This window comes from Pithys albifrons, chromosome 3, assembly GCF_047495875.1.
Source record: "Pithys albifrons albifrons isolate INPA30051 chromosome 3, PitAlb_v1, whole genome shotgun sequence".
NCBI classification, from domain to species: Eukaryota; Metazoa; Chordata; class Aves; order Passeriformes; family Thamnophilidae; genus Pithys; species Pithys albifrons.
The window spans coordinates 40,623,705-40,646,670 of NC_092460.1; the positions used below are offsets into that span (position 1 = coordinate 40,623,705).

The 22,966-nt window shown below is 46.5% G+C and overlaps 1 long non-coding RNA gene across 1 annotated transcript in view; it reads right to left on the reverse strand.

The window, feature by feature from the left end:
* Positions 1–1,596: 1,596 nt before the first annotated feature.
* LOC139669338 (uncharacterized) overlaps positions 1,597–22,966 on the reverse strand; it is a 33,569-nt gene continuing 12,199 nt past the window's right edge. Inside the window, exons 2-3 of the long non-coding RNA XR_011697241.1 lie at positions 4,776–4,908; positions 1,597–2,313 (exon numbers count right to left, since the gene is read on the reverse strand). This is a non-coding gene — a long non-coding RNA (uncharacterized lncRNA). The remainder of the gene's footprint in view (positions 2,314–4,775; positions 4,909–22,966) is intronic.

Here is a 22,966-nt window from a genome sequence, read left to right on the forward strand (position 1 = left end):
GTAATGATTGGGTGAACCATATTATAAAAACCATAGAAACCAGTGTTCAAGAGAGCACGTGCATGTCATCATGTATTCATGTGTGCCGTAGGCCTGATATTAAAGGACCTTTACTTTTTATCTTATCCCATACTAATGTGGCTCAGAGTCCTGCTTTGTTGGGAGTCTCTCACAGCATCACTCACAATCCTCAGATGTCTCCTTGGAGGTCCCATTGCCCTTCCCCTGTGGTAAATATCCCTCAGAGGAGCAGACTCAAATGGTTCAGACTTCATTCTATTTAAAATTTGTAACTTATAGGATTTAAAATCCCAAACAGAGGTTTGGCAAACAACATTAAATGGACAAGGACAAGAAATGTCTTCCCCTCTTTGACTGCTTTGTAAATAACTGTACTGGGTGGAGTTTTACTTGCAAGGATATGTTCCCAACACATGGAGTGTGACAGAAAATTTCCCACTGACTTCTCTAAACTTTTGAGACCCAAAGGGGTATTACAGCAGTAAAAAGCTAGTATTGTACAAAAGCCTCAAGTTTCTCCTGGCAGTGAATGTCTTCTAACAAATATGCCAAAAAAAGCTAAGTCTCCCCAAAGCAGAAGAGACATTGAACGGATTCAAGTCCTTGCTCTGAGGGACTTTAATGTCCATGACTGCTTGGAGCACTCAGAATTTTGATAAGTTCACTCTAAGATCAAAGACTGTTCCAAAGACTCAAAAATCTCCTCATTAGAGCCTCAGTCCCACATCCATTTGTGCATTTGTTCATGTCAGCTTGAATTGTACAGTGCACCTCACTTGATCTATCCAGCAAAAACAAGCACAGAAAATCAAGGAAGTTGTAAAGAATCACATGACAAGGATGAAGGTCCTCCAATTAAAGGCCTAAGACTTGAATCAGTCTGCAGATCCCCCAGGCCATGTTACTCTTTTCTTTAGTAGAGAGGATTTAAAAAAAACCCAAAACAAATCCCTTTAAAAAGGCTGTGCTTCATATAAGTAAGTTTCATTTAAATGCAGCTAAGCTCTCAGGTTTTCAGTGGGTAAAAATCAGAAGAGCTACACTAATGTCAAGGAAATTAGGCTAGTTCATGCCAGCTGAGAATCTGCCTTAAGGAGTTTTTAAAGGCAGACCCAGGTCCTACAGCATTCAGTTCAACGAGTAGCATAGGAAAGAACTGTTCTGACACAAACATCTGAAAGGTTACTCCAGCACCTCTTAGAAATTTGCATATTCTATGACAAAGGACTTGCAGTCATTTATTTATCCCTGAGGTGTAGTGACATAAGAGACACGTGCAGCCTGATGAAGTGGGTTGACTCATTTCATTGAATCCTCCATTGACTCATGTGGTACCAGTTTTAAACTTAGCATGGTGAGAACTGAAATAAAGCACATAAACCATTAAGGAACAGGATAATCTACTTTTCAAGTCTAAATAGCGTTAAGGAGAATTATTTCTGAGCTGAGCTACTGGTAGGTTTTTTACCCATCTCAAATCCCACATCAGAAAAATTTCAGGCTGTGACAGATATATATAGATTAGATATAGATATAAACATAGACACAGATTAACACATTTACAATTATCAGATATTGTTATTCAAAAACTGTTGTCACTGTTACGCACATGTGATATGGTTCTGCAGAACAGGTGCATTATTTTATTGAGTTATAGATGGGGAAAAGGCAGAAAGAACACAGCACATATTTGAAATAGCCATATAAACAGAAACAGAAAAACGTTCAAGTCAAAGTCACATGAAAAAGTAGACTAATCTTCAGATGCATTCTAGACTTGTATGTACAGCATTTTTATGTTAAAAGTAGAAATACATACTCCAGAGATGAAGTACATCTCAAGAATACAAAATATATAAATAAACAAAGATTAATGTCAATAAAAGAAAGAGAACAAAGACTTGAATCTTCTTCCAGAGCAATGAGAAATTTTGATATGTAAGAACCATGGTAGAAGATGCCTGATCTATGACAAGAATTCATTTATTTCCAAACAAAATCTCAAATAATAAAGTCTTGTGCTTGAGAGTGAATCCAAAGCATTCTAACTTTGATCACTCCTTTTGTGGAGCTGAACAGTTCCTCTACGTGAGAAACCTCAAAGCAGGACAGTGTTTCAACAATCCAAGTGAAGAAATACAACTCACTGAGAATGTGTCCTTGGTGGGGACATCACAGTTATTTATCCAGAAGGAAATTTTTCAGCAACTTCTATCCCAAGGTTTCTTGAGAACAAGGAATAGATGGGTTTGGTTTCAGATTTTGCAGCAGTGTCTTCCTAATGGTCAGGATCTGCAGGAGGAAAACAATCAGACTGTAATGTGAAAAGTGTAGTAAACATTGAGAGAAAAGCATCAGTCTCCACGCTGGATACAAAACTATGGCTTAGAACCAAGTATTGAAATATGTCCGTGCCCATGGCAGGGGGGTTGGAATTATATGATCTTTAAGGTCCCTTTCAACCTAGGGCTTTCTACAATTATATGATTCTATAAAGATGCACCATTAGTACACTTTATTTTCATTACTAATAATTGAACGACATCAATGACCATCAGTGGTTTTTTTCCTGCTGGAAATTTCTTTCTCATCAATTTGTTTGCATAACCAAATATCCTAGAGAAAAACAGCATTGTTTCCACTCCTACAGTCCTCACAAATTAGACTTTTATGGTAGATTTTTTTTTCTCTCCAGAAAAATAGGTCAGTTCCCCTGCAGTAATATACACAATCCGAAGCCCACGTTTCTGCTCAGAATGAACACATGGAATGCAACTGCCCCTTCGAGCTGGGCATCTGCACATGGCACCGACTCCTTCAACTGGTCAAATAACTATTTGCAAGGCACAGATTTCCCCTGACTTTAGAGCTGAACCGAGGCCTAAATACTTAAGCCTTTTTCTACTTCCAATCTCCCTCTCTGAAAATATGGACCATAAATATCCTCTCCCAGGAGATTAGTTCTGGGACCTTATTGGGCTTACAGTTACGTTCAAACAATGTCCTAATAAAACCAGTGGCTATTGAATAGTAAATAAAGTGTGTTCCAAGGACATCAAATCATGATTACAATGAGTTCCATTTTTGTAGAACTTCAAAACTAAGTGTTCCTTTCTTTACGTATTGGAAAATAAAAAGACTTGGTATACAGGAATAAGTTAAATGGATGGAAATATAAATGCAAAAAATAACAGAAGATTGCTTAAGAACGGTAGTTAAAAACAGAAAAGTTATTCTCAAGTAACTTCCCAGGCAGCCTCTGTAAGAGAAAATAGAAAAGAAGGAAGAAGGGAAAAAAGGGATTTTTCAAAGTAGCTTCAGCATAGTGGGATGAAAGAAATTGGTTTTGACAGAGTCTGAAAGGAGCAAGAAGTATTCTGAGCATAACTGCACACCTAAACTACACTACTTCACACACACTTGCCTTTAACCAAGTCACCTTAAATCAATCACAATTGAACAGTGTCTTTTCCCAGCATGTGTGCAAATGCTTCCCTTCCCAAGGCAGCCCTGAAAGGCAGAGAGGAAACAGAGCCCTACAAATATTGGCCATTCACACCATGAGTCCTGCAGAGTGGAGACCACACAACCACCTCACTGCTTGTCTCAGAAGGTTGCCCTGTCATTCATTTGCACGTACTCCAACTTTACCAATTTTTCCACAGTCTTGACAAAGCCTGAAGGTGACTTACGTGAAAAAAAATAAAATAAAAAAAAATAAAGCAAAGTTAAATCCTTTGGAAAGATTTTGAACTGAATCTGTGTGATATAAAAGAAATGTTTCTACCCATTCTGAAATAAAAAAGGCACAGCCTCTATCAAAAGAGTTCTCTATGTGTTAATCTGCAGTGAAACCTTGGTGCCAGAGCTGGCACACTTTGAAGTTAAAGGAAAAGCTCCTGCTGTCTTTATAATGCCCAGATTCCTGGCTGGATTGAAAAATAACAAACTAATAGGCTTTCTAAGCTCCCAGTAGCTCTCTGAAGAACACAGTGCTGCTCCAGTGATTACAGGAGATGCCAAGGGGACTAGGTAATGTACCTTACACTGGCTGAGCTAACAGGCAGAGCTCCCTAGAAGGACTCCTGAATTTTTTTGAGTGATCTCAGAACAAACCTCAGCCAGGACAGAGTGTCAGATTTGAATAGAAAAATAGACATTCACATCTCAAAATAAAATACTTGGCTTTTCTTTTGATTTTACCAATTCCACTGTTCCTACCTTTTTTTCCTATGAATTCATGTTAGCTAGAATCTAAGCTGAATTTTGTCACAATTTCATGGTATTTTCCTACTTCCCTTCTTTCTTTTCTCCTCCTGAAGAAAGAGGGATAGAATTAAAAAAAGATATTTGGAAAAATAAAGGGACTTTAAAAGACATATAATTTAAAGTTTGAATAAAAACATTTTTCCAGTTGATGTTAAATTAACCAAACTTGATGTCTTCATATAAAATACAAAAAATATGAATGTAGCACCTCGATACTCTTTGATTATATATTTTCTACTGCAGAAACTTCTTGATTAAGAATTTTCAGCCAACTTAAAGGCACAAGTATTAGAAGTCCTTGCAATCTGGCATCCTGAGCCATAATCTTTTGGAGTAGCACAGAGAGATCTGTTGAGAGCAGCAGACCATCTCCGGTATAACACAGTAGTGTATGTAATACAAGCTAGGATAACACAGGGTAAGAGATTAATATTCTGTATCAAACTGTGCTCTGCTATTTTTATCCTGCTGCTTCTCTCACTCACCATCTCATGACTCACACCCTCCCCACACTGGAATTTCTGTCTCAGTCTCGTGGCTCACTGGTGTGTTACGGAAGACAATGCCGTGGAAAAGCCATCTAGAGAACACCACTACTGCCTGAGCTCCAGGTCACTCCTGAAAACAGAGAGACACAACAGCATTTACTGATTTATCAGATAACTCCTATGACTATTGCAGTATGTTTAGAAAACTGCCTTCAGTAGTTGTGAGGGTTGCAGTTCTCCCTGTTTTTATAGCCTTAGTGATGGCACTGGAGGGAAGTCCTAGTTACAGTTGCATGAAAAACTGACACTGCACAAGAAAAATCACAGGACTCATCCTGGGAGGTGATAAAGGGCTCTGGTGAGGCAGGGGAATGTAATTCAATATCTGTAAAAGAGCTGCTCCTTACACATTTCTCAGTTAACTTTATCACCTCAGGGATATGGTCCTCGATGCCACAGTGACATCACGGATCAACGCTTCCTTAGGCCAAACCACAGTTTCTTGATGTGGGCTGGGAAGGCCAGGTCACAAGAGGAATTAGATGTTTAAATCCTCCCTGGTTGCACATATAGCTACCGTGATCCAAAATGCAGAACATCTAAACCCCAGCTCAGGCTGCTGCTGTAGAATCCTGCACCCATGCTTCCTAAAGGACTCAGTTTCCCAAGTGCCTCGACTCTGGCCTCTGTTTAAATCCAGAGGTAACACCACTAGTTAGGAACCTAAGTTCTACCACATTCCAGAAATTAGGGAGTCACCTCTTAGGTGACTGTTAAGAGCCCCTGGCTCAAGAATCACAATTCCCTCCTTTGCCTGTATCTGAACTTTCATTTCCACCTTCCTGAGGGCTATTTCTAAGCAGTCAGAAGCCAAGACCACAGAAGGTTCACTCTTTAAATAAACAAGCAAATATTCCCTAGTCTAGAGTGGTTGTACTTAAATCAGCAACTGAACACCATAACATCCTTTAAAAATATTCCTAGCAGAAAATAACTAGTCAATCTCAGGCTAAAAAATCCTGTTTTCTCCTTTTTTGCCCTGTCCCTTTGAAAAATGAACTCCATTGGAAGGAGTCAAAGAAGCCTCATCCACAGAATATCTATGTCTTGCCGAAAAAGGCATTTATATGGGGAAAGGGGAGTAAAATCCTAATTCAGGTGTGAGAATTCCACTCAGTAGCAAGATTCCTCTCATGTAGGTACTGAAGCAATGAGCTCTCCAAGGACCTTAGTGTGTACCCAGCCAAAGCAACCTGCCCTTTTGCTGAGATAGTAGTGGGAGTCAGCTTGGATCTGGAGTAAGTTTAGCAAGAAGGATCAGTCATGCTCCACTGTGCTATTCCAGCTTTCACAGGAAAACATACCAAAGGATGTCAACCAGTCCTTTATCACAAGCCTTTAGATCTGCCAGCCTCCTGCTTCTCTGCTCTGTCAAATCAGCTCTACAGGTAACACTGGAAAACATAAAGCATGTTTTATTTCTATTAATGTTTTGTTCTCCAGATTTGCCTGGGGGCAGACTTCCTATTCTGTCACCTCAAGCCCTTCACATTGATTTCTAGTGGTGACTCAGGACAGTCCATGAGTCTTTTGTTGGTGGAAAAACCTAAACCAGAAGAGACACTTTGTTCCTCAGCACCCAGACACCAGTTCAAGTCACCAGTCACATCCTTTGCTCTGTCTTCTTGTCCATTCCCAGCATAACTGGCTGCCTGGAGGAGGGCAGATGTGCATGACAGAGAAGGAAGGCTGAAGGCTTGCACATCCATGCCACACTCAAATGTCAAGTCTTCCCTGAATCCAAAGGGCAGAAACTTCCCTCAGTCCACCCTCAATCCAGAAATGTGACCTCAACACAAGTCATGTCCTTCCTCTGAGACAATTCCCCCAGCTGGAGGGTGATCAATGCAAGAGCCTGAGGAGGATGTGATTAGTGACCTGAAACGAAGCCTGTGCAAACTGCAGTAGAAGCTTCCACTAAAATCCCTTCCACTAGAGTCAGCACCTCAGGACAACAAATGCTGCTGCAGTTTGAAAGATGATTACCAGAAAAAAAAATAGAAAAAAAAAGCTATAGGGAATTGGAGCAGCCAGAGAAAATCTTGTTAATGCAGCAGTGTCCTGCTGTGAGTTTTCTGTTCAACAGACAGGATTCTCAGCACCACTGAGTGAGACAAGTTTTTGCTGTCTGACTATCAGCAGTCCTTTCAATAATGTTTGTCCAGAACTGCAGTCTTTTGTCCTGAACCTGTCTTAGTCTGCAGCTTTTCTAGGTGGACTGTATGAATTAAGTGGAACTCTTACAATATCTTACTTTTCAGCTCTGTCTTATCACCTGAGAGGCACAAAAGACCAGGAAAAGAGATACAAGATGGGTGCCAGGAGGATGGTGCCAGGCTCTTTTCAGTGATGCCCAGTGACAGGATGAGGAGCAATTGCCATAAACTAAAACACAGGAAGTTACACCTCAACATGAGGAAGAACTTATTTTCATGGAGAGTGGCAGAGCATTGGAAAAGATGCCCAGGGAAGGTCTGGAGTCTCCCTCTCTGGACACATTCCAAACCCACCTGGACACATCCCTGTGTCACCTGCTACAGGTGACCCTGCCTTGGCAGGGGGTTGGATTGGATGATCTGCAGAGGTTCAAGCCCAACTATCGTGTGATTCTGTAAAAGCAACTGCTCAGAACTGACAGGAAACCACTTGTAATAAGCAGCTTTCCATTCACATGAGGTTGGTTTCTGCACTTGCTTCCACTTGTCTCCTCCAAACATGAGAAAAGGAAGATGGGGGACACTTTCATAGCTATCTGGAATACAGGATAGAGAAAAGCAAGGGACTTTGACCATGAACTGTTTTCTTTGGAGAATGCTAGGTCCTCAGAAGATACATTTTCCATGGAAATACTCCTGATTCAATTGAGAGTTCTCTGGGAAGAGTTTCCTCAGTCAGATGGGAGACAGGCTCTTTACTACCTCTAGCAGACAGTAACTTGCAGTTCCTACAAGATGGAGAAGATGGAGAAGGCTGGGCTTGGAACACCTCTTTGGGACAGCTGTGTGTGGCTGTTGGGTCCCACTGTAGGCTAAAAGGCCATGTCCTGGATGGTAATTGTAGTTTTCTTCTTGACCAGCCTAAGTATGTTGCTAACTAAATGCAAAGAATGGTCTCACTCAATGTGACTTCACAAGGTAACAGTGAGCACTATCAAATGTACAGCAGAAGATCACAACAGAGAAATGACGAGACAGGATTTCCGTGTCTTGCTACACTCCCAGATGCAGGAGCCAGGAGTTGAGTGACTGACACTATTCTTTGATACATGTTAGGCACTGGATAGGATTGCTTGTGAGGGAAAAAACCCAAAGTGCAACAGTAGAAATCCAACCTTCAGCAGACAACACCCTGGAATTTTAAAGGGCCATTTCATACCCAAAGTTGGCAGCATTCCGATGAGGAACTTGAACCCAAGTGTCTAATATTGATTCACACTGATAAGGTGTCCTGTTCTTCTTTTGTGTCACATGAAAAATCATATGGTTGGAGTTTATGGAGAAAGGAAAATAGAGATTACTGCATGGGAATACAGTCTGCAGTGAACTGTAATGTGGGTTGTAAAGGTCTTCAGTCAACTGGATGTCAAACAGAGCAGTCCACAGGGTTTTTTTTCCTAAAACAGAGCCCAACACTATAATAATTTTCTTTTAGTGATTCAGAGGGAGGAGTTGGGACCTGGAAGGTAAACTAAATACTAAAATAAACCTAATTACTACAATTTCCAGAGAGCAATGATCTCATCACGTAACACTGCTACACACTGAATTCCCTGTAACTGCATCTTCATGGCAAATGAATGTCTGCCATTGGATGTAAATATCATCTGGCACTGAAAACAAAAAAGAAGGATGCTGGTTCCTTACTCAGTGCATCACTGGAAAGCACTTAAAATTACTGATGCAAGATTAAAGCCTTCAAAATAAAACCGCATCATTAAAGAGCCAGAATTATGCCTCAAACATGAAGTGTTACCAGTTTTAAGACTAGTACTATATTTGGAACAAGAATTAATAGGAAAGGAATCTCAAAACTCAAACATCACTACTTGATATTTCTGCATAAGAAGTGCGTCAGATATTTCTCCACCTTACAAAAAATTTCTGTCCTAAGAGGAAAGGTTCAGAGTTCACTTTTTCAAGAAACAACAAGTTTTGTACTTTCCAATATTAACCGATTTAGGCAACTTTTATACTTATTCTGTTCATTAATTAATTAGTTGCCAATTTCACTGTATTTCAAGTAAGGTCAGCACCAGATGGTGAGCAGACATGCTTATTAAGGGGTTTTCTCAAAAGAATAATTCAGCATATATATGTCTGAAATCCAGTGTTGATACTGAAAAGTCTAACAAAATTTCCTAAAGAAACTACTTAATGCTGTGACAACTGGATTCTGTTTTAAGTTATTGACTGAGATCAGTATCCTCCCCTTGAACTGTGCTGTTTAAAATGTCTAAACTGACTACTGAGCTCAGTTCTGACCCCTGTGAAGTCAGTGACACAAAGCCAAGGGTCTACCACTGCACTGGGACTGTGACTATTGTTTTTAAGACAGACACTGGACAGTTCCCTAAATTGCACCCTTTGACTGCCAAGGTAAGGGCTGGATTAGCTCTTTCATCTCCATGCATGCAGTTTAATTAGATCAGCCTTGATACTTTCAGCACTATGAGAGCAATCACGAGGCATCTTTTTTCCTCTGTTCCTGCTTTTACATGGGCTTCTGTGGGTTCAGACTTTGTGAATTGGGAGTGTAGACCAGGATCACCTTCACATCAGAAAAACACAGGGTTTATTGAAACAATTCCAACTCTAATATAATGTAGCATCAGGTCAGGTTTGCCTGTCTGCAAAGGCAAATTGAGGCTGGCAAGGCAATGTTGAGTCTGACAGTGTGTAACTTCCACAAGGTGCTGCTAGAGCCTGTAGGAGGTGTTGCTCTGACTCATGGAGGCTGTCAGAACTAACAGGACAGCTTGATAAGACAGTCTTGCTAACAGCTCTGGAGGTTGTACAAAGAACCAGGCCATTCACAAATTGAAAAGGAGCAAACGATGTTTCAGTAGAGTCCCACCACCAAGGCACAGAGTTCTACTTTCACTGCAACAGCTGAACATCTCTGAAATAAGATTTCTGCACTCAGAATGAGTAATGGACACAGCCAGTGCCCAGTGGAGTCCTAAATCACTCACTGTGTTAAAGCATTCACAGCCTAACTCGGCCTCCTACAACCCACAGAAACAACCAGACCAATGCAATTAGATCCCAGCAGGTCATAACCTCCTTGTGCACGTTCAAAGGACAGTGGTTGCATCAGTCATTTCACAGATTCATAGAATGGGTCCCAAAATGGGCTAGAAGGGACCTTAAAGATTGTCTCCTTCCAACCTCCCTTCAGGTGACACCTTCCACTAGACCAGGTTGCTCTGACCCCAACCAGTCTGGGCTTGAACAATATCAATTTATTTACAGCAGTTAGGACAAAAGGAATTTTGAGATCTTTCAAAGAAAAGAGGGAAAAGCTACAAGAACACAGAGCAAACTGGCCAATAAAAGCTGCAGCTGCATAATCTGTAAGAAAAAATCCTCACACATATTATAAAGACCTAAAAGTCTGTATATGTTTTGAAAAAGGGCTTGAGCACCTCCAGGTATGTATAGATATGCTGTTTAAAAAGAAGCTAGCCCAAATTTAAATCTGAATCAGCCTGACACTTAGCACAGTGAATATTCAAGAGACCTGGCTGCCACCACTTCGGGTCAGTGCTCTAATTCTAACCGTGAAAGACCATGAGCGTAATTTCATTTCCTGCAAAGTGAAGGCTTGTGTTCACTGTGCAAGGTGCGGCCAAAGCTAAAAAGGTGACAGGGTGCATGTGGAAAAGAGAGTGAAGCTGAAAATGTCATCTTTACATTGATCAGCACATCAGACCATTTGGGGATCCAGCTTGAAGTCCTCAAGCTCAAAACAGATGAGAAGGCTTACAGGAGATGTGGGAATCATCCAGGGTCTTGATAAACTGTCATAGTGAAAGTTATTGGAAAGACTGGATTATTTGCCTCATAAAGGATACAAATAAGAAGAATCTACTCAAAATATATGCTATATAGAGCATGGCAAATCAGATAAACTGGCACTTTTTGTTCTCTGAAAAAAAGAAATGAAAAAAAGTTCAGGGACAGTGATATAAATAGCATAAAATTTAAAAATGGAAAATTAATTGCTTTTTACCATAAAAGGGATGGGGCATCCACAAATTATCTGGACAACCTGTACCAGGGCTTTACCAACCTCACAGGGAAGAATTTCTTCCCAATATCCAATCTAACCCTACTCTCTGTCAGTGTGAAGCCATTCCCCCTTATCCTGTCACTCCAGGCTCTTGGAAATAGTCTCTCTCCATCTTCCTTGTGGGCTCCCTTCAGGCACTGCAAGGCCACAATGAGGCCACCCCAAAGCCTTCCTTCTCCAGGCTGAACAATCCCAACTCTCCCAGTCTTTCCTCCCAGCAGAGCTGCTCCATTTCTCTGACCATTTTGGTGTCCCTCCTCTGGCCTCACTGCCACAGCTCCATGTCCTTGCTGTGCTGGGCCCCCAGGGCTGGAGGCAGCTCTGCAGGGGTGTCTCCCCAGAGTGGGGCAGAGCGGCAGAATCCCCCTCTCCCCTGCTGCCCACACTGCTCTGGATGCAGCCCAGCACAGGCGGGGTTCTGGGATGGGTCATGTCCAGCCTTTCACCCACCAGCACCCCCAAATCCTTCTCCCCAGGGCTGCTCCATCTGTTCATCCCCAGCCTGGATTGATAACCAGAGTTAGTGTTCTGCAACTAAGAATGGTGAATTTTTTTTCATACCTTATAGGATTAACTAACTCTTTGTTCAATACCTCTGAAATTTGACAACAGCTGTGATCCAACTGCGTGCTGAGCAGCACAGGTCACTCTCAGTGCCATCTGTACTTCACCATGGGAGCCAGCAATGGCCCTCAACACCCACAGATGGCAAAAGGAAAGCAGCACCTAAAGTCATATTGCTCAGCACCTTGTTGAATTGTGTTCTCTGTGTACAACAAATTACAGAGATGGCAGATCTCTTTGCAATGACTTCTGTGTCTTCCCTGACTTCTGATACGACTTCTAAAAATGGGGATTGTCTATCTAGGAAAAAGCCATGTTCATTCTGCTTAGTCCCCGCAGTCATTCCTCTTTAAAATACTAAAGATTAAACTTGGTTTAGTATTCAAAAGGGGACTCATGAGTCAGGCCTACCTTTATTCCAAATGTGAGTATTCACAAAGGGGTGAGCTGCATTTCAAGTCATTGTAATTAAGCACTAGCTTTTTTAACTTTTTTCCCCCATTCGCATTATGCTTCCCAAGACTTCCCATGTAAATGAAGCCTTACAGCTTCAGAAAAATCCTATCTACAATGTCTGGTCTTTCTCTCAATTATTTGGGGATTTGCCTTTTTTTATTCTATTTTCTTTTTGTTTTCTGGAAAACATGCTTTTGTAAGATATTCCTTCCTTTTAGCCTGTGTGCTTATAGCATTATTTTAAAAAGCCACTAGGCAGATGGTTCCCAAATATGAGTTAATAACTTGTACGTAGCTTTTGGGGAAGCTTTTAGAAATCCCTTCATGCAAAATGATTTCACAAACTGCCTGCATGCCATTCTTTGGCTATTTGGGCAGACTATTTCAAAATGGCCAGGAGAAAAATGGCAGATTATGTTCAATTTGTTTTGCAACGGACTGTTATGTTTATTTTGTAGTGGTAAAAGAATATGAAGAGAAAACAAATCATGTTCACTGAAGAATCTCCTAGACCCTGAATGTCCTGATCAGCTTGAAGGTGAGGATGTTTGGGCCTCTGCCTCTTTTTTGCAACCATTCTACAGCACTTCTTTCAAAATAAGGGTACATTTTACCAAGTAGCACAGGCTGAGTGTTCAACAATCATGAGTCAGACTTCACAGCATCATAAGCTTCATTCAAAAATTGGATTTCAAATATGGCTGTTCACCACTGGTTGGTTAAAAATACTGCATGTTTTGCATGGTTTAAAGTTAAAAGTATTGGTAGGGCCTGGACAGGCCAGCATCACCAGTTTTCAAAGCAATTTCGTAAGTGTCTTTTAAAAGATTTCACCTCTCTTTTTAAACAAAAATCCATCTATACAGTGAAGACAAAATTCTGCAGTCTTTCTTAACAATGGCAGCAGATCAAATGCATTCTAATCCTGTGAACCAATCAAGTATAAGTGCCCTCTCTCCTGGGTGATTCATAACTTTAGAAAATAGAAGAGAAAAATAGAAAATAGAATATTTTCAGTTGGAAAGGACCTACAGTGATCATCTAGGCCAACTGCCTGAGCACTCCAGGGCTCACTGCTAAAGCAGGTTATTAAAGGCATAGTCCAAATGCCTCTTAAACACTGACAGGTGTGGGATATTGATCCCCTCTGAAAGCTTGTGCCAGTGTCTGACCACCCTCTCAGTAAAGAAATGTGTACTAATGTCCAGTCCAGACCTTGTCTGGTGCAGCTCTGAACCATTCCCATGTGTTCTACCACTAGACAGCAGGGAGTACAGATCAGCACCTCAGCCTCCTTTTCTCTAAACTAGACAAAGCAGGAGATCTCAGTCACTCCTCATAGGACATTCTTTCTAGCCCTTCCACCAACTTTGTTGATCTTCTCTGCATGCTTTCAAGCACATTCACATCCTTCTGAAATTGTGGAGCCCAGAACTGCCCCCAGCAGTCCAGGGGATCCCCTCCCAGTTTATACTTGTGCCTGGTATTGCTCAGTCCCAGGTGCAGAGAATCCACCATATGTTCTTATTGTATTTCACCACATCAATCACAGCCCAAAGCTCCAATCTATCTTGTCACTGAAGAGAGTCAACAGCTCCTCCCAGTTTGGTACCATTAGCAAACTTCCTAATGGTGCATTCAACTCCCGCATCATGGTTGTTGATAAATATATGGAACAGAACTGGACCTAGAACTGGGTCTTGGAGAAACTTGGGCCAATGTGCTAAAAACATCAACTCAGAGATCCAAGCTCATGGGTACAGCAAGACATTTTTTTTCCCTCAAGCTCAGCAAAACTTCCTACCATAAGGGACTGAGAAATAACACTTCCTTTGGGACAGGGAAAAAAGTTTGGAGGATAAAGGAAACTCCAAGGTGTACTTTCTTCTCAGCAATAACATATTGCTAGTATATATGCATCTATATTTTACTTTTAAGACCCCCAGCTGCTTTACTGCTCACAGAGAACCAACACATGAAGGCTTTTAGCCACATTCTATACAGAATCATTGGAAGGGTGTCATCCAGACAATCAGTGATGAACACAGTATAAGAAAATAAATAAAACTTGCTAGACCAGAAGGGTAAAGCCTAGTGAATAGAGTCATAAATATATTTGCAGATCACACAGAAAAGTGCATTTATCCTACTAGAGAGCAGTAATTTGGCAATTATTTTGGCTGGGTGTACCTTAAAGTTTCATTTTAGTTTATGTCCATAAAACAAGTGGGTGGAAAGTGGTCCTTAAAATTAAAGTATTAGCCTCCCCATCAGGAAATGAGCCCTACTCTTCTGCATCCCAGCATTGTGTCATCTTGGGAAAGTTGTTTAGAACTCAGTTATGCTCAGTTCTAGACTTAACATGGCATAGTGATAATGCTTTGCTTTTCTTCCTGTCCATACTCAAATTAGCCCAAAAAGTCCTACAGCAAATGCCAGCAGTGGCATAATAGGTATGGATAGTTGGTTAGTGGGTGGGTAAGAATCAACCAACTCTTTGCAGAGTGCCTTGTGCTTAGAAAAGCAAATAAAATGAGCTATTACTCAGCTCCAGAAGGTGAAGGAGCTGTAGTCAGTACTGCTGTTGTGCAGGTCTCCTAAGGGAGACTAAACTCCAACATGTTTAAAGTCCAGTAGTAAAGGTCCACTCTTGTAAACTCTTCCCTCTCGTCCTCCTGCCCCTTCAAGGTCACCATTGCAGCACAGCAAAACAGGATGAAAGTTTTAAATCCATGGGTTTCGTTCCCAAACTTGTCAAAGAACAGGATGGCATGACTTGGACCATGACAAACTGGAGCTCAAACTCACTGAAATCAGGAGAGTTCTCAATAACTGCCCTTCTCTCTCTTCCCAATTACAATGCACCTTAGCGGAAGTGGCGGAAGGAAGGAAGGAAGAGTGAAGGGGGGAAGGAGGGAAGGAGGGAAGGAGGGAAGGGAGGAAGAGGGGAAGGAAGAAAGGAAGGAAGGAGAGCGGGAGGGAGGAAGGAAGGAAGGAAGCAAGGAAGGAAGGAAGTGGCGGAAGGAAGGAAGTGGTGGAAGGAAGGAAGTGGCGGAAGGAAGGAAGGAAGTGGCGGAAGGAAGTGGCGGAAGGAAGGAAGTGGCGGAAGTGGCGGAAGGAAGTGGCGGAAGGAAGGAAGTGGCGGAAGGAAGGAAGGAAGTGGCGGAAGGAAGGAAGTGGCGGAAGGAAGGAAGGAAGGAAGTGGCGGAAGGAAGGAAGTGGCGGAAGGAAGGAAGGAAGTGGCGGAAGGAAGGAAGTGGCGGAAGGAAGGAAGTGGCGGAAGGGGCGGAAGGAAGGGGAGGAAGGAAGGAAGGAAGGAAGGAAGGAAGGAAGGAAGGAAGGAAGGAAGGAAGGAAGGAAGGAAGGAAGGAAGGAAGGAAGGAAGGAAGGAAGGAAGGAGGGAGGGAGGGAGGGAGGGAAGGAAGGAAGGAAGGAGGGAAGGAAGGAAGGGGTGGAAGGAAGGTGCGGAAGGTAGGAAGGTGCGAAAGGAAGGAAGGTGTGGAAGGAAGGAAGGAAGGAAGGTGTGGAAGGAAGGAAGGTGTGGAAGGAAGGAAGGAAGGAAGGAAGGAAGGAAGGAAGGAAGGAAGGAAGGAAGGAAGGGGCGGAAGGAAGGAAGGGGCGGAAGGGGCGGAAGGGGCGGAAGGGGCGGAAGGGGCGGAAGGGGCGGAAGGAAGGAAGGAAGGAAGGAAGGAAGGAAGGAAGGAAGGAAGGAAGGAAGGAAGGAAGGAAGGAAGGGGCAGAAGGAAGGTGCGGAAGGAAGGTGCGGAAGGAAGGTGCGGAAGGTGCGGAAGGAAGGTGTGGAAGGAAGGTGCGGAAGGAAGGTGCGGAAGGAAGGTGCGGAAGGAAGGAAGGAAGGAAGGGGCGGAAGGAAGGGGCGGAAGGAAGGGGCGGAAGGGGCGGAAGGAAGGAAGGGGCGGAAGGAAGGAAGGGGCGGAAGGGGCGGAAGGAAGGGGCGGAAGGAAGGGGCGGAAGGAAGGGGCGGAAGGAAGGAAGGAAGGAAGGAAGGAAGGAAGGAAGGAAGGAAGGAAGGAAGGAAGGAAGGAAGGAAGGAAGGAAGGTGCGGAAGGAAGTGGCGGAAGGAAAGAAGGAAGGAAGGTGCGGAAGGAAGGTGCGGAAGGAAGGAAGGTGCGGAAGGTGCGGAAGGTGCGGAAGGTGCGGAAGGTGCGGAAGGTGCGGAAGGTGCGGAAGGAAGGAAGGAAGGAAGGAAGGAAGGAAGGAAGGAAGGAAGGAAGTGGTGGAAGGAAGTGGCGGAAGGAAGGAAGTGGCAGAAGGAAGGAAGGAAGGAAGGAAGGAAGGAAGGAAGGAAGGAAGGAAGGAAGGAAGGAAGGAAGGAAGGAAGGAAGGAAGGAAGGAAGGAAGGAAGGAAGGAAGGAAGGAAGGAAGGAAGGGGCGGAAGGAAGGAAGGAAGGAAGGAAGGAAGGAAGGAAGGAAGGAAGGAAGGAAGGAAGGAAGGAAGGAAGGAAGGAAGGAAGGAAGGGGCGGAAGGGGCGGAAGGGGCGGAAGGGGCGGAAGGAAGGAAGGGGCGGAAGGAAGGAAGGAAGGAAGGAAGGAAGGAAGGAAGGAAGGAAGGAAGGAAGGAAGGAAGGAAGTGGCGGAAGGAAGGAAGGAAGGAAGGTGCGGAAGGTAGGTGCGGAAGGAAGGACGGTGCGGAAGGAAGGACGGTGCGGAAGGAAGGAAGGAAGGAAGGAAGGAAGGAAGGAAGGAAGGAAGGAAGGAAGGAAGGAAGGAAGGAAGGAAGGAAGGAAGGAAGGAAGGAAGGAAGGAAGTGGCGGAAGGAAGGAAGGAAGTGGCGGAAGGAAGGAAGTGGCGGAAGGAAAGAAGTGGCGGAAGGAAAGAAGTGGCGGAAGGAAGTGGCGGAAGGAAGTGGCGGAAGGAAGTGGCGGAAGGAAGGAAGAAAGGAAGGAAGGAAGGAAGGAAGGAAGGAAGGAAGGAAGGAAGGAAGGAAGGAAGGAAGGAAGGAAGGAAGGAAGGAAGGAAGGAAGGAAGGAAGGAAGGAAGGAAGGAAGGAGCGGAAGGAAGGAAGGAAGGAAGGTGCGGAAGGAAGGTGCGGAAGGAAGGAAGGTGCGGAAGGTGCGGAAGGAAGGTGCGGAAGGAAGGTGCGGAAGGAAGGTGCGGAAGGAAGGAAGGAAGGAAGGAAGGAAGGAAGGAAGGAAGGAAGGAAGGAAGGAAGGAAGGAAGGAAGGAAGGAAGGAAGGAAGGGGCGGAAGGAAGGAAGGGGCGGAAGGAAGGAAGGAAGGAAGGAAGGGGCGGAAGGAAGGAAGGGGCGGAAGGAAGGGGCGGAAGGAAGGAAGGGGCGGAAGGAAGGAAGGGGCGGAAGGAAGGAAGGAAGGGGCGGAAGGAAGGAAGGAAGGAAGGAAGGAAGGAAGGAAGGAAGGAAGGAAGGAAGGAAGGAAGGAAGGAAGGAAGGAAGGAAGGAAGGAAGTGGCGGAAGGAAGTAATGAAGTGGCGGAAGGAAGTGGCGGAAGGAAGTGACGGAAGTGGCGGAAGGAAGGAAGGAAGGAAAGAAGGAAGGAAGGAAAGAAGGAAGGAAGGTGCGGAAGGAAGGTGCGGAAGGAAGGTGCGGAAGGAAGGAAGGTGCGAAAGGTGCGGAAGGTGCAGAAGGAAGGTGCGGAAGGAAGGTGCGGAAGGAAGGTGCGGAAGGAAGGAAGGTGCGGAAGGAAGGTGCGGAAGGAAGGAAGGTGCGGAAGGAAGGAAGGAAGGAAGGAAGGAAGGAAGGAAGGAAGGAAGGAAGGAAGGAAGTGGCAGGAAGTAATGAAGTGGCGGAAGGAAGTGGCGGAAGGAAGTGACGGAAGTGGCGGAAGTGGCGGAAGTGGCGGAAGTGGCGGAAGTGGCGGAAGGAAGGAAGGAAGGAAGGAAGGAAGTGGCGGAAGGAATTGGCGGAAGGAAGTGGCGGAAGGAAGTAATGAAGTGGCGGAAGGAAGTGGCGGAAGGAAGTGACGGAAGTGGCGGAAGTGGCGGAAGTGGCGGAAGTGGCGGAAGTGGCGGAAGGAAGGAAGGAAGGAAGGAAGGAAGGAAGGAAGGAAGGCGAGAAAGGTGAGAAAGGAAGGTGAGAAAGGTGAGGAAGGAAGGGGCGGAAGGAAGGGGCGGAAGGAAAGAAGGAAGTGGTGGAAGGAAGTGACGGAAGGAAGGAAGGAAGGAAGTGGCGGAAGGAAGGAAGTGGCGGAAGGAAGGAAGGTGCGGAAGGTGCGGAAGGAAGGTGCGGAAGGTGCGGAAGGTGCGGAAGGTGCGGAAGGAAGGAAGGAAGGAAGGAAGGAAGGAAGGAAGGAAGGAAGGAAGGAAGTGGCGGAAGGAAGGAAGGAAGTGGCGGAAGTGGCGGAAGGAAGTGGCGGAAGTGGCGGAAGGAAGTGGCGGAAGGAAGGAAGGAAGTGGCGGAAGGAAGGAAGTGGCGGAAGGAAGGAAGTGGCGGAAGGAAGGAAGTGGCGGAAGGAAGTGGCGGAAGGAAGTGGCGGAAGGAAGGAAGTGGCGGAAGGAAGGAAGTGGCGGAAGGAAGTGGCGGAAGGAAGGAAGTGGCGGAAGGAAGTGGCGGAAGGAAGGAAGGAAGGAAGGAAGGAAGGAAGGAAGGAAGGAAGGAAGGAAGGAAGGAAGGAAGGAAGGAAGGAAGGAAGGAAGGAAGGAAGGAAGGAAGGAAGGAAGGACGTGGCGGAAGGAAGTGGCGGAAGGAAGGAAGGAAGGAAGTGGCGGAAGGAAGGAAGGAAGGAAGTGGCGGAAGGAAGTGGCGGAAGGAAGGAAGTGGCGGAAGGAAGGAAGTGGCGGAAGGAAGGAAGTGGCGGAAGGAAGGAAGTGGCGGAAGGAAGTGGCGGAAGGAAGTGGCGGAAGGAAGGAAGGAAGGAAGGAAGGAAGGAAGGAAGGAAGGAAGGAAGGAAGGAAGGAAGGAAGGAAGGAAGGAAGGAAGGAAGGGGCGGAAGGAAGGAAGGAAGGGGCGGAAGGAAGGAAGGGGCGGAAGGAAGGAAGGGGCGGAAGGGGCGGAAGGGGCGGAAGGAAGGAAGGAAGGAAGGAAGGAAGGAAGGAAGGAAGGAAGGAAGGAAGGAAGGAAGGAAGGAAGGAAGGAAGGAAGGAAGGAAGGAAGGAAGGAAGGAAGGAAGTGGCGGAAGGAAGTGACGGAAGTGGCGGAAGTGGCGGAAGTGGCGGAAGGAAGGAAGGAAGGAAGGAAGGAAGGAAGGAAGGAAGGAAGGAAGGAAGGAAGTGGCGGAAGGAATTGGCGGAAGGAAGTGGCGGAAGGAAGTAATGAAGTGGCGGAAGGAAGTGGCGGAAGGAAGTGACGGAAGTGGCGGAAGTGGCGGAAGTGGCGGAAGGAAAGAAGGAAGGAAGGAAGGAAGGTGCGGAAGGAAGGAAGGTGCGGAAGGAAGGAAGGTGCGGAAGGAAGGTGCGGAAGGAAGGTGCGGAAGGAAGGAAGGAAGGAAGGAAGGAAGGAAGGAAGGAAGGAAGGAAGGAAGGAAGGAAGGAAGGAAGGAAGGAAGGCGAGAAAGGTGAGAAAGGAAGGTGAGAAAGGTGAGGAAGGAAGGGGCGGAAGGAAGGGGCGGAAGGAAAAAAGGAAGTGGCGGAAGGAAGTGACGGAAGGAAGGAAGGAAGGAAGGAAGTGGCGGAAGGAAGGAAGGAAGGAAGGAAGTGGCGGAAGGAAGGAAGGTGCGGAAGGTGCGGAAGGAAGGTGCGGAAGGTGCGGAAGGTGCGGAAGGTGCGGAAGGTGCGGAAGGAAGTGGCGGAAGTGGCGGAAGGAAGTGGCGGAAGGAAGGAAGGAAGTGGCGGAAGGAAGGAAGGAAGTGGCGGAAGGAAGGAAGTGGCGGAAGGAAGGAAGTGGCGGAAGGAAGGAAGGAAGGAAGGAAGTGGCGGAAGGAAGGAAGGAAGGAAGTGGCGGAAGGAAGGAAGTGGCGGAAGGAAGGAAGTGGCGGAAGGAAGTGGCGGAAGGAAGTGGCGGAAGGAAGTGGCGGAAGGAAGTGGCGGAAGGAAGGAAGGAAGGAAGGAAGGAAGGAAGGAAGGAAGGAAGGAAGGAAGGAAGGAAGGAAGGAAGGAAGGAAGGAAGGAAGGAAGGAAGGACGTGGCGGAAGGAAGGAAGTGGCGGAAGGAAGTGGCGGAAGGAAGTGGCGGAAGGAAGGAAGGAAGGAAGTGGCGGAAGGAAGGAAGGAAGGAAGTGGCGGAAGGAAGTGGCGGAAGGAAGGAAGGAAGGAAGTGGCGGAAGGAAGTGGCGGAAGGAAGGAAGGAAGGAAGGAAGGAAGGAAGGAAGGAAGGAAGGAAGGAAGGAAGGAAGGAAGGAAGGAAGGAAGGAAGGAAGGAAGGAAGGAAGGAAGGAAGGAAGGAAGGAAGTGTGGCGGAAGGAAGGAAGGAAGGAAGGAAGGAAGGAAGGAAGGAAGGAAGTGGCGGAAGGAAGGAAGGAAGTGGCGGAAGGAAGGAAGGAAGTGGCGGAAGGAAGGAAGTGGCGGAAGGAAGGAAGGAAGGAAGGAAGGAAGGAAGGAAGGAAGGAAGGAAGGAAGGAAGGAAGGAAGGAAGGAAGGAAGGAAGGAAGGAAGGAAGGAAGGAAGGAAGGAAGGAAGGAAGGAAGGAAGGAAGGAAGGAAGGAAGTGCAGAAGTGCGGAAGGAAGGAAGGATGGAAGGAAGGGGCGGAAGGGGCGGAAGGGGCGGAAGGGGCGGAAGGAAGGAAGGAAGGAAGGAAGGAAGTGGCGGAAGGAAGGAAGGAAGGAAGGAAGGAAGGAAGGAAGGAAGGAAGGAAGGAAGGAAGGAAGGAAGGAAGGAAGGAAGGAAGTGGCGGAAGGAAGTGGCGGAAGGAAGTAATGAAGTGGCGGAAGGAAGTGGCGGAAGGAAGTGACGGAAGGAAGGAAGGAAGTGGCGGAAGGAAAGAAGTGGCGGAAGGAAGTGGCGGAAGGAAGAAGAAGTGGCGGAAGGAAGTGGCGGAAGGAAGTGGCGGAAGGAAGGAAGTGGCGGAAGGAAGGAAGGTAAGAAGGAAGGAAGGAAGGAAGGAAGGAAGGAAGGAAGGAAGGAAGGAAGGAAGGAAGGAAGGAAGGAAGGAAGGAAGGAAGGAAGGAAGGAAGGAAGGAAGGAAGGAAGGAAGGAAGTGGCGGAAGGAAGGAAGTGGCGGAAGGAAGGAAGTGGCGGAAGGAAGGAAGGAAGTGGCGGAAGGAAGGAAGTGGCGGAAGGAAGGAAGTGGCGGAAGGAAGGAAGGAAGGAAGGAAGGAAGGAAGGAAGGAAGGAAGGAAGGAAGGAAGGAAGGAAGGAAGGAAGGAAGGAAGGAAGGAAGGAAGTGCAGAAGTGCGGAAGGAAGGAAGGATGGAAGGAAGGGGCGGAAGGGGCGGAAGGGGCGGAAGGGGCGGAAGGAAGGAAGTGGCGGAAGGAAGTGGCGGAAGGAAGTGGCGGAAGGAAGTGGCGGAAGGAAGGAAGGAAGGAAGGAAGGAAGGAAGGAAGGAAGGAAGGAAGGAAGGAAGGAAGTGGCGGAAGGAAGTGGCGGAAGGAAGTGGCGGAAGGAAGTGGCGGAAGGAAGTAATGAAGTGGCGGAAGGAAGTGGCGGAAGGAAGTGACGGAAGGAAGGAAGGAAGTGGCGGAAGGAAAGAAGTGGCGGAAGGAAGTGGCGGAAGGAAGTGGCGGAAGGAAGGAAGTGGCGGAAGGAAGAAAGGAAGGAAGGAAGGAAGTGGCGGAAGGAAGGAAGGTGCGGAAGGAAGGAAGGTAAGAAGGAAGGAAGGAAGGAAGGAAGGAAGGAAGGAAGGAAGGAAGGAAGGAAGGAAGGAAGGAAGGAAGGAAGGAAGGAAGGAAGGAAGGAAGGAAGGAAGGAAGGAAGGAAGGAAGGGGCGGAAGGAAGGAAGGAAGGAAGGAAGGAAGGAAGGAAGGAAGGAAGGAAGGAAGGAAGGAAGGGGCGGAAGGAAGGGGCGGAAGGAAGGAAGGAAGGAAGGAAGGAAGGAAGGAAGGAAGGAAGGAAGGAAGGAAGGAAGGAAGGAAGTGGCGGAAGGAAGGAAGTGGCAGAAGGAAGGAAGGAAGGAAGGAAGGAAGGAAGGAAGGAAGGAAGGAAGGAAGGAAGGAAGGAAGGAAGGAAGGAAGGAAGGAAGGAAGGAAGGAAGGAAGGAAGGAAGGAAGGAAGGAAGGAAGGAAGGGGCGGAAGGAAGGAAGGGGCGGAAGGAAGGGGCGGAAGGAAGGGGCGGAAGGAAGGAAGGAAGGGGCGGAAGGAAGGAAGGGGCGGAAGGAAGGAAGGGGCGGAAGGAAGGAAGGAAGGGGCGGAAGGAAGGAAGGAAGGGGCGGAAGGAAGGGGCGGAAGGAAGGGGCGGAAGGAAGGGGCGGAAGGAAGGAAGGAAGGAAGGAAGGAAGGAAGGAAGGAAGGAAGGAAGGAAGGAAGGAAGGAAGGAAGGAAGGAAGGAAGGAAGGAAGGAAGGAAGGAAGGAAGGAAGGAAGGAAGGAAGGAAAGAAGGAAGGAAGGAAGGAAGGAAGGGGCGGAAGGAAGGAAGGGGCGGAAGGAAGGAAGGAAGGGGCGGAAGGAAGGAAGGAAGGAAGGGGCGGAAGGAAGGAAGGAAGGGGCGGAAGGAAGGAAGGAAGGAAGGAAGGAAGGAAGGAAGGAAGGAAGGAAGGAAGGAAGGAAGGAAGGAAGGAAGGAAGGAAGGAAGGAAGGAAGGAAGGAAGGAAGGAAGGAGCGGAAGGAAGGAAGGAAGGGGCGGAAGGGGCGGAAGGAAGGAAGGAAGGAAGTGGCGGAAGGAAGGAAGTGGCGGAAGGAAGGAAGTGGCGGAAGGAAGGAAGTGGCGGAAGGAAGGAAGGAAGGAAGGAAGGAAGGAAGGAAGGAAGGAAGGAAGGAAGGAAGTGGCGGAAGGAAGGAAGGAAGGAAGTGGCGGAAGGAAGGAAGGAAGGAAGGA